An 11,554-nucleotide genomic window follows, 5' to 3' on the forward strand; every position below is an offset into this window, starting at 1 on the left:
ACAGAGTTAGAGCGCTGTCATGGCGTACAGCGTTTGTACAGAGTTAGAGCGCTCTCATGGCGTACAGCGTTTGTACAGAGTTAGAGCGCTCTCATGGCGTACAGCGTTTGTACAGAGTTAGAGCGCTCTCATGGCGTACAGCGTTGGTACAGAGTTAGAGCGCTCTCATGGCGTACAGCATTAGTACAGAGTTAGAGCGCTCTCATGGCTTACAGCGTTAGTACAGTGTTAGAGTGCTCTCACGGCATACAGCTTCAGTACAGTGTTAGAGCGCTCTCATGGCGTACAGCGTTAGTACAGAGTTAGAGCGTTCTCATGGCGTACAGCGTTAGTACAGAGTTAGAGCGCTCTCGCGGCGTACAGCGTTAGTACAGTGTTAGAGAGCTCTCACGGCATACTGCGTTAGTACAGTGTTAGAGCGCTCTCACGGCGTACAGCGTTAGTACAGTGTTAGAGCGCTCTCACGGCATACAGCTTCAGTACAGTGTTAGTGCGCTCTCATGGCGTACAGCGTTAGTACAGAATTAGAGCGCTCTCACGGCATACAGCGTTAGTACAGTGTTAGAGCGCTCTCACGGCGTACAGCGTTAGTACAGCGTTAGAGCGCTCTCATGGCGTACAGCGTTAGTACAGTGTTAGAGCGCTCTCATGGCGTACAGCGTTAGTACAGAGTTAGAGCGCTCTCACGGCGTACAGAGTTAGTACAGAGTTAGAGCGCTCTCACGGCATACAGAGTTAGTACGGAGTTAGAGCGCTGTCACGGCGTACAGCATTAGTACAGAGTTAGAGCGCTGTCACGGCGTACAGCATTAGTACAGAGTTAGAGCGCTCTCACGGCGTACAGCGTTAGTACAGTGTTAGAGCGCTCTCACGGCGTACAGCGTTAGTACAGTGTTTGAGCGCTCTCACGGCGTACAGCGTTAGTACAGTGTTAGAGCGCTCTCACGGCGTACAGCGTTAGTACAGTGTTAGAGCGCTCTCATGGCATACAGCGTTAGTACAGTGTTAGAGCGCTCTCATGGCATACAGCGTTAGTACAGTGTTAGAGCGCTCTCACGGCGTACAGCGTTAGTACAGTGTTAGAGCGCTCTCACGGCGTACAGCGTTAGTACAGTGTTAGAGCGCTCTCATGGCATACAGCGTTAGTACAGTGTTAGAGCGCTCTCATGGCATACAGCGTTAGTACAGAGTTAGAGCTCTCTCATTTCATACAGAGTTAGTACAGAGTTAGAGCGATGTCATGGCGTACAGCGTTAGTACAGAGTTAGAGCGCTGTCACGGCGTACAGAGTTAGTACAGAGTTAGAGGGCTCTCACGGCGTACAGAGTTAGAGCGCTCTCACGGCGTACAGAGTTAGAGCGCTCTCACGGCGTACAGCGTTAGTAGAGTTAGAGCGCTCTCACGGAATACAGAGTTAGAGCGCTCTCACGGCGTACATTAGAGCGCTCTCACGGCGTACAGCGTTAGTACAGAGTTAGAGCGCTCTCACGGCGTACAGAGTTAGTACAGAGTTAGTACAGAGTTAGATCGCTCTCATGGCGTACAGCGTTAGTACAGAGTTAGTACAGAGTTAGAGCGCTCTCACGGCATACAGAGTTAGTACAGAGTTAGTACAGAGTTAGAGCGCTGTCATGGCGTACAGCGTTTGTACAGAGTTAGAGCGCTGTCATGGCGTACAGCGTTTGTACAGAGTTAGAGCGCTCTCATGGCGTACAGCGTTTGTACAGAGTTAGAGCGCTCTCATGGCGTACAGCGTTTGTACAGAGTTAGAGCGCTCTTATGGCGTACAGCGTTAGTACAGTGTTAGAGTGCTCACACGGCATACTGCTTTAGTACAGAGTTAGAGCGCTCTCACGGCGTACAGCGTTAGTACAGTGTTAGAGCGCTCTCACGGCATACAGCTTCAGTACAGTGTTAGAGCGCTGTCACGGCGTACAGCGTTATTACAGCGTTAGAGCGCTCTCATGGCGTACAGCTTCAGTACAGTGTTAGAGCGCTCTCATGGCGTACAGCGTTAGTACAGAGTTAGAGCGTTCTCATGGCGTACAGCGTTAGTACAGAGTTAGAGCGCTCTCGCGGTGTACAGCGTTAGTACAGTGTTAGAGAGCTCTCACGGCATACAGCGTTAGTACAGTGTTAGAGCGCTCTCACGGCGTACAGCGTTAGTACAGTGTTAGAGCGCTCTCACGGCATACAGCTTCAGTACAGAGTTAGAGCGCTGTCACGGCGTACAGCATTAGTACAGAGTTAGAGCGCTGTCACGGCATACAGCGTTAGTACAGAGTTAGAGCGCTCTCACGGCGTACAGCGTTAGTACAGTGTTAGAGCGCTCTCACGGCGTACAGCGTTAGTACAGTGTTTGAGCGCTCTCACGGCGTACAGCGTTAGTACAGTGTTAGAGCGCTCTCACGGCGTACAGCGTTAGTACAGTGTTAGAGCGCTCTCACGGCATACAGCTTCAGTACAGTGTTAGAGCGCTCTCATGGCGTACAGCGTTAGTACAGAATTAGAGCGCTCTCACGGCATACAGCGTTAGTACAATGTTAGAGCGCTCTCACGGCGTACAGCGTTAGTACAGCGTTAGTACAGCGTTAGAGCGCTCTCATGGCATACAGCGTTAGTACAGTGTTAGAGCGCTCTCATGGCATACAGCGTTAGTACAGAGTTAGAGCGCTCTCACAGCATACAGAGTTAGTACAGAGTTAGAGCGATGTCATGGCGTACAGCGTTAGTACAGAGTTAGAGCGCTGTCACGGCGTACAGAGTTAGTACAGAGTTAGAGGGCTCTCACGGCGTACAGAGTTAGAGGGCTCTCACGGCGTACAGAGTTAGAGCACTCTCACGGCGTACAGAGTTAGAGCGCTCTCACGGCGTACAGCGTTAGTAGAGTTAGAGCGCTCTCACGGCATACAGAGTTAGAGCGCTCTCACGGCGTACAGCGTTAGTACAGAGTTAGAGCGCTCTCACGGCGTACAGATTTAGTACAGAGTTAGTACAGAGTTAGAGCGCTCTCATGGCGTACAGCGTTAGTACAGAGTTAGTACAGAGTTAGAGCGCTGTCATGGCGTACAGCGTTTGTACAGAGTTAGAGCGCTCTCATGGCGTACAGCGTTTGTACAGAGTTAGAGCGCTCTCATGGCGTACAGCGTTGGTACAGAGTTAGAGCGCTCTCATGGCGTACAGCATTAGTACAGAGTTAGAACGCTCTCATGGCGTACAGCGTTAGTACAGAGTTAGAGCGCTCTCATGGCGTACAGCGTTAGTACAGAGTTAGAGCGCTCTCATGAAATACAGCGTTAGTACAGAGTTAGAGCGTTCTCATGGCGTACAGCGTTAGTACAGAGTTAGAGCGCTCTCACGGCATACAGAGTTAGTACAGCGTTAGAGCGCTTTCATGGCGTACAGAGTTAGTACAGAGTTAGAGCGCTCTCATGGCGTAAAGAGTTAGAGCGCTCTCACGGCGTACAGCGTTAGTACAGTGTTAGAGAGCTCTCACGGCATACAGCGTTAGTACAGTGTTAGAGCGCTCTCACGGCGTACAGCGTTAGTACAGTGTTAGAGCGCTCTCACGGCGTACAGCGTTAGTACAGAGTTAGAGCGCTCTCATGGCGTACAGCGTTAGTACAGAGTTATAGCGCTCTCACGGCGTACAGCGTTAGTACAGTGTTAGAGCGCTCTCACGGCATACAGCTTCAGTACAGTGTTAGAGCGCTCTCATGGCGTAAAGCGTTAGTACAGAATTAGAGCGCTCTCATGGCATACAGCGTTAGTACAGTGTTAGAGCGCTCTCACGGCGTACAGCGTTAGAGCGCTCTCATGGCGTACAGCGTTAGTACAGTGTTAGAGCGCTCTCATGGCGTACAATGTTAGTACAGAGTTAGAGCGCTCTCACGGCATACAGAGTTAGTACAGAGTTAGAGCGCTCTCACGGCATACAGAGTTAGTACAGAGTTAGAGCGCTGTCACGGCGTACAGCATTAGTACAGAGTTAGAGCGCTGTCACGGCGTACAGCATTAGTACAGAGTTAGAGCGCTGTCACGGCGTACAGAGTTAGTACAGAGTTAGAGCGCTCTCACGGAGTACAGCATTAGTACAAAGTTAGAGCGCTCTCACGGCATACAGCGTTAGTACAGAGTTAGAGCGCTCTCACGGCGTACAGCATTAGTACAGAGTTAGAGCGCTCTCACAGCGTACAGCGTTAGTACAGTGTTAGAGCGCTCTCACGGCATACAGCGTTAGTACAGTGTTAGAGCGCTCTCACGGCATACAGCGTTAGTACAGTGTTAGAGCGCTCTCATGGCGTACAGCGTTAGTACAATGTTAGAGCGCTCTCACGGCGTACAGCGTTAGTACAGCGTTAGTACAGCGTTAGTACAGCGTTAGAGCGCTCTCATGGCGTACAGAGTTAGTACAGAGTTAGAGCGCTCTCACGGCATACAGAGTTAGTACAGAGTTAGAGCGCTGTCATGGCGTACAGCGTTAGTACAGAGTTAGAGCGCTGTCACGGCGTACAGAGTTAGTACAGAGTTAGAGCGCTCTCACGGCGTAGAGTTAGAGCGCTCTAACACTGTACAGCGTTAGTACAGTGTTAGAGCGCTCTCACGGAATACAGCTTCAGTACAGTGTTAGAGCGCTCTCATGGCGTACAGCGTTAGTACAGCGTTAGAGCGCTCTCATGGCGTACAGCGTTAGTACAGTGTTAGAGCGCTCTCACGGCGTACAGCGTTAGTACAGTGTTAGAGCGCTGTCACGGCATACAGCTTCAGTACAGTGTTAGAGCGCTCTCATGGCGTACAGCGTTAGTACAGAATTAGAGCGCTCTCACGGCATACAGCATTAGTACAGCGTTAGAGCGCTCTCATGGCGTACAGCGTTAGTACAGAGTTAGAGCGTTCTCATGGCGTACAGCGTTAGTACAGAGTTAGAGCGCTCTCACGGCATACAGAGTTAGTACAGCGTTAGTACAGAGTTAGAGCGCTCTCATGGCGTACAGAGTTAGTACAGAGTTAGAGCGCTCTCATGGCGTACAGAATTAGAGCTCTCTCACGGCATACAGCGTTAGTACAGTGTTAGAGCGCTCTCACGGCGTACAGCGTTAGTACAGCGTTAGAGCGCTCTCATGGCGTACAGCGTTAGTACAGTGTTAGGGCGCTCTCATGGCGTACAGCGTTAGTTCAGAGTTAGAGCGCTCTCACGGCATACAGAGTTAGTACAGAGTTAGAGCGCTGTCACGGCGTACAGCATTAGTACAGAGTTAGAGCGCTCTCACGGCATACAGCGTTAGTACAGAGTTAGAGCGCTCTCACGGCGTACAGCGTTAGTACAGCTTTAGAGCGCTCTCAGGGCATACAGTGTTAGAGCGCTCTCACGGCGTACAGCGTTAGTACAGTGTTAGAGCGCTCTCACGTCATACAGCGTTAGTACAGTGTTAGAGCGCTCTCACGGCGTACAGCATTAGTACAGTGTTAGAGCGCTCTCATGGCGTACAGCGTTAGTACAGAATTAGAGCGCTCTCACGGCATACAGCGTTAGTACAATGTTAGAGCGCTCTCACGGCGTATAGCGTTAGTACAGCGTTAGTACAGAGTTAGAGCGCTCTCACAGCATACAGAGTTAGTACAGAGTTAGAGCGCTCTCACGGCGTAGAGTTAGAGCGCTCTCACTGCGTACAGCGTTAGTAGAGTTAGAGCGCTCTCACGGCATACAGAGTTAGAGCGCTCTCACGGCGTACGTTAGAGCGCTCTCACGGCGTACAGCGTTAGTACAGAGTTAGTACAGAGTTAGAGCGCTCTCACGGCGTACAGCGTTAGTACAGAGTTAGTACAGAGTTAGAGCGCTCTCACGGCATACAGAGTTAGTACAGAGTTAGTACAGAGTTAGAGCGCTCTCATGGCGTACAGCGTTTGTACAGAGTTAGAGCGCTCTCATGGCGTACAGCGTTTGTACAGAGTTAGAGCGCTCTCATGAAATACAGCGTTAGTACAGAGTTAGAGCGCTCTCATGGCGTATAGCGTTAGTACAGAGTTAGAGCGCTCTCATGGCGTTCAGCTTCAGTACAGTGTTAGAGCGCTCTCATGGCGTACAGCGTTAGTACAGAGTTAGAGCGCTCTCACGGCATACAGCGTTAGTACAGAGTTAGAGCGCTCTCACGGCGTACAGCGTTAGTACAGCTTTAGAGCGCTCTCAGGGCATACAGTGTTAGAGCGCTCTCATGGCGTACAGCGTTAGTACAGTGTTAGAGCGCTCTCACGTCATACAGCGTTAGTACAGTGTTAGAGCGCTCTCACGGCGTACAGCATTAGTACAGTGTTAGAGCGCTCTCACGGCGTACAGCGTTAGTACAGTGTTAGAGCGGTCTCACGGCATACAGCTTCAGTACAGTGTTAGAGCGCTCTCATGGCGTACAGCGTTAGTACAGAATTAGAGCGCTCTCACGGCATACAGCGTTAGTACAATGTTAGAGCGCTCTCACGGCGTACAGCGTTAGTACAGCGTTAGTACAGAGTTAGAGCGCTCTCACGGCATACAGAGTTAGTACAGCGTTAGTACAGAGTTAGAGCGCTCTCATGGCGTACAGAGTTAGTACAGAGTTAGAGCGCTCTCATGGCGTACAGAGTTAGAGCGCTCTCACGGCGTACAGCGTTAGTACAGTGTTAGAGAGCTCTCACGGCATACAGCGTTAGTACAGTGTTAGAGCGCTCTCACGGCGTACAGCGTTAGTACAGTGTTAGAGCGCTCTCACGGTGTACAGCGTTAGTACAGAGTTAGAGCGCTCTCATGGCGTACAGCGTTAGTACAGAATTAGAGCGCTCTCACGGCATACAGCGTTAGTACAGTGTTAGAGCGCTCTCACGGCGTACAGCGTTAGAGCGCTCTCATGGCGTACAGCGTTAGTACAGTGTTAGAGCGCTCTCATGGCGTACAGCGTTAGTACAGAGTTAGAGCGCTCTCACGGCATACAGAGTTAGTACAGAGTTAGAGCGCTCTCACGGCATACAGAGTTAGTACAGAGTTAGAGCGCTGTCACGGCGTACAGCATTAGTACAGAGTTAGAGCGCTGTCACAGCGTACAGCATTAGTACAGAGTTAGAGCGCTCTCACGGCGTACAGAGGTAGTACAGAGTTAGAGCGCTCTCACGGAGTACAGCATTAGTACAAAGTTAGAGCGATGTCACGGCGTACAGCGTTAGTACAGAGTTAGAGCGCTCTCACGGCGTACAGAGTTAGAGCGCTCTCACGGCGTACAGAGTTAGAGCGCTCTAACACTGTACAGCGTTAGTACAGCGTTAGTACAGCGTTAGTACAGCGTTAGAGCGCTCTCATGGCATACAGCGTTAGTACAGTGTTAGAGCGCTCTCACGGCGTACAGCGTTAGTACAGTGTTTGAGCGCTCTCACGGCGTACAGCGTTAGTACAGTGTTAGAGCGCTCTCACGGCGTACAGCGTTAGTACAGTGTTAGAGCGCTCTCACGGCATACAGCTTCAGTACAGTGTTAGAGCGCTCTCATGGCGTACAGCGTTAGTACAGAATTAGAGCGCTCTCATGGCATACAGCGTTAGTACAATGTTAGAGCGCTCTCACGGCGTACAGCGTTAGTACAGTGTTAGAGAGCTCTCACAGCATACAGCGTTAGTACAGTGTTAGAGCGCTCTCACGGCGTACAGCGTTAGTACAGTGTTAGAGCGCTCTCACGGCATACAGCTTCAGTACAGAGTTAGAGCGCTGTCACGGCGTACAGCATTAGTACAGAGTTAGAGCGCTGTCACGGCATACAGCGTTAGTACAGAGTTAGAGCGCTCTCACGGCGTACAGCGTTAGTACAGTGTTAGAGCGCTCTCACGGCGTACAGCGTTAGTACAGTGTTTGAGCGCTCTCACGGCGTACAGCGTTAGTACAGTGTTAGAGCGCTCTCACGGCGTACAGCGTTAGTACAGTGTTAGAGCGCTCTCACGGCATACAGCTTCAGTACAGTGTTAGAGCGCTCTCATGGCGTACAGCGTTAGTACAGAATTAGAGCGCTCTCACGGCATACAGCGTTAGTACAATGTTAGAGCGCTCTCACGGCGTACAGCGTTAGTACAGCGTTAGTACAGCGTTAGAGCGCTCTCATGGCATACAGCGTTAGTACAGTGTTAGAGCGCTCTCATGGCATACAGCGTTAGTACAGAGTTAGAGCGCTCTCACAGCATACAGAGTTAGTACAGAGTTAGAGCGATGTCATGGCGTACAGCGTTAGTACAGAGTTAGAGCGCTGTCACGGCGTACAGAGTTAGTACAGAGTTAGAGGGCTCTCACGGCGTACAGAGTTAGAGGGCTCTCACGGCGTACAGAGTTAGAGCGCTCTCACGGCGTACAGAGTTAGAGCGCTCTCACGGCGTACAGCGTTAGTAGAGTTAGAGCGCTCTCACGGCATACAGAGTTAGAGCGCTCTCACGGCGTACAGCGTTAGTACAGAGTTAGAGCGCTCTCACGGCGTACAGATTTAGTACAGAGTTAGTACAGAGTTAGAGCGCTCTCATGGCGTACAGCGTTAGTACAGAGTTAGTACAGAGTTAGAGCGCTGTCATGGCGTACAGCGTTTGTACAGAGTTAGAGCGCTCTCATGGCGTACAGCGTTTGTACAGAGTTAGAGCGCTCTCATGGCGTACAGCGTTGGTACAGAGTTAGAGCGCTCTCATGGCGTACAGCATTAGTACAGAGTTAGAACGCTCTCATGGCGTACAGCGTTAGTACAGAGTTAGAGCGCTCTCATGGCGTACAGCGTTAGTACAGAGTTAGAGCGCTCTCATGAAATACAGCGTTAGTACAGAGTTAGAGCGTTCTCATGGCGTACAGCGTTAGTACAGAGTTAGAGCGCTCTCACGGCATACAGAGTTAGTACAGCGTTAGAGCGCTTTCATGGCGTACAGAGTTAGTACAGAGTTAGAGCGCTCTCATGGCGTAAAGAGTTAGAGCGCTCTCACGGCGTACAGCGTTAGTACAGTGTTAGAGAGCTCTCACGGCATACAGCGTTAGTACAGTGTTAGAGCGCTCTCACGGCGTACAGCGTTAGTACAGTGTTAGAGCGCTCTCACGGCGTACAGCGTTAGTACAGAGTTAGAGCGCTCTCATGGCGTACAGCGTTAGTACAGAGTTATAGCGCTCTCACGGCGTACAGCGTTAGTACAGTGTTAGAGCGCTCTCACGGCATACAGCTTCAGTACAGTGTTAGAGCGCTCTCATGGCGTAAAGCGTTAGTACAGAATTAGAGCGCTCTCATGGCATACAGCGTTAGTACAGTGTTAGAGCGCTCTCACGGCGTACAGCGTTAGAGCGCTCTCATGGCGTACAGCGTTAGTACAGTGTTAGAGCGCTCTCATGGCGTACAATGTTAGTACAGAGTTAGAGCGCTCTCACGGCATACAGAGTTAGTACAGAGTTAGAGCGCTCTCACGGCATACAGAGTTAGTACAGAGTTAGAGCGCTGTCACGGCGTACAGCATTAGTACAGAGTTAGAGCGCTGTCACGGCGTACAGCATTAGTACAGAGTTAGAGCGCTGTCACGGCGTACAGAGTTAGTACAGAGTTAGAGCGCTCTCACGGAGTACAGCATTAGTACAAAGTTAGAGCGCTCTCACGGCATACAGCGTTAGTACAGAGTTAGAGCGCTCTCACGGCGTACAGCATTAGTACAGAGTTAGAGCGCTCTCACAGCGTACAGCGTTAGTACAGTGTTAGAGCGCTCTCACGGCATACAGCGTTAGTACAGTGTTAGAGCGCTCTCACGGCATACAGCGTTAGTACAGTGTTAGAGCGCTCTCATGGCGTACAGCGTTAGTACAATGTTAGAGCGCTCTCACGGCGTACAGCGTTAGTACAGCGTTAGTACAGCGTTAGTACAGCGTTAGAGCGCTCTCATGGCGTACAGAGTTAGTACAGAGTTAGAGCGCTCTCACGGCATACAGAGTTAGTACAGAGTTAGAGCGCTGTCATGGCGTACAGCGTTAGTACAGAGTTAGAGCGCTGTCACGGCGTACAGAGTTAGTACAGAGTTAGAGCGCTCTCACGGCGTAGAGTTAGAGCGCTCTAACACTGTACAGCGTTAGTACAGTGTTAGAGCGCTCTCACGGAATACAGCTTCAGTACAGTGTTAGAGCGCTCTCATGGCGTACAGCGTTAGTACAGCGTTAGAGCGCTCTCATGGCGTACAGCGTTAGTACAGTGTTAGAGCGCTCTCACGGCGTACAGCGTTAGTACAGTGTTAGAGCGCTGTCACGGCATACAGCTTCAGTACAGTGTTAGAGCGCTCTCATGGCGTACAGCGTTAGTACAGAATTAGAGCGCTCTCACGGCATACAGCATTAGTACAGCGTTAGAGCGCTCTCATGGCGTACAGCGTTAGTACAGAGTTAGAGCGTTCTCATGGCGTACAGCGTTAGTACAGAGTTAGAGCGCTCTCACGGCATACAGAGTTAGTACAGCGTTAGTACAGAGTTAGAGCGCTCTCATGGCGTACAGAGTTAGTACAGAGTTAGAGCGCTCTCATGGCGTACAGAATTAGAGCTCTCTCACGGCATACAGCGTTAGTACAGTGTTAGAGCGCTCTCACGGCGTACAGCGTTAGTACAGCGTTAGAGCGCTCTCATGGCGTACAGCGTTAGTACAGTGTTAGGGCGCTCTCATGGCGTACAGCGTTAGTTCAGAGTTAGAGCGCTCTCACGGCATACAGAGTTAGTACAGAGTTAGAGCGCTGTCACGGCGTACAGCATTAGTACAGAGTTAGAGCGCTCTCACGGCATACAGCGTTAGTACAGAGTTAGAGCGCTCTCACGGCGTACAGCGTTAGTACAGCTTTAGAGCGCTCTCAGGGCATACAGTGTTAGAGCGCTCTCACGGCGTACAGCGTTAGTACAGTGTTAGAGCGCTCTCACGTCATACAGCGTTAGTACAGTGTTAGAGCGCTCTCACGGCGTACAGCATTAGTACAGTGTTAGAGCGCTCTCATGGCGTACAGCGTTAGTACAGAATTAGAGCGCTCTCACGGCATACAGCGTTAGTACAATGTTAGAGCGCTCTCACGGCGTATAGCGTTAGTACAGCGTTAGTACAGAGTTAGAGCGCTCTCACAGCATACAGAGTTAGTACAGAGTTAGAGCGCTCTCACGGCGTAGAGTTAGAGCGCTCTCACTGCGTACAGCGTTAGTAGAGTTAGAGCGCTCTCACGGCATACAGAGTTAGAGCGCTCTCACGGCGTACGTTAGAGCGCTCTCACGGCGTACAGCGTTAGTACAGAGTTAGTACAGAGTTAGAGCGCTCTCACGGCGTACAGCGTTAGTACAGAGTTAGTACAGAGTTAGAGCGCTCTCACGGCATACAGAGTTAGTACAGAGTTAGTACAGAGTTAGAGCGCTCTCATGGCGTACAGCGTTTGTACAGAGTTAGAGCGCTCTCATGGCGTACAGCGTTTGTACAGAGTTAGAGCGCTCTCATGAAATACAGCGTTAGTACAGAGTTAGAGCGCTCTCATGGCGTATAGCGTTAGTACAGAGTTAGAGCGCTCTCATGGCGTTCA

This window comes from Salmo salar, unplaced genomic scaffold (assembly GCF_905237065.1).
Source record: "Salmo salar unplaced genomic scaffold, Ssal_v3.1, whole genome shotgun sequence".
Lineage (NCBI taxonomy): Eukaryota > Metazoa > Chordata > Actinopteri > Salmoniformes > Salmonidae > Salmo > Salmo salar.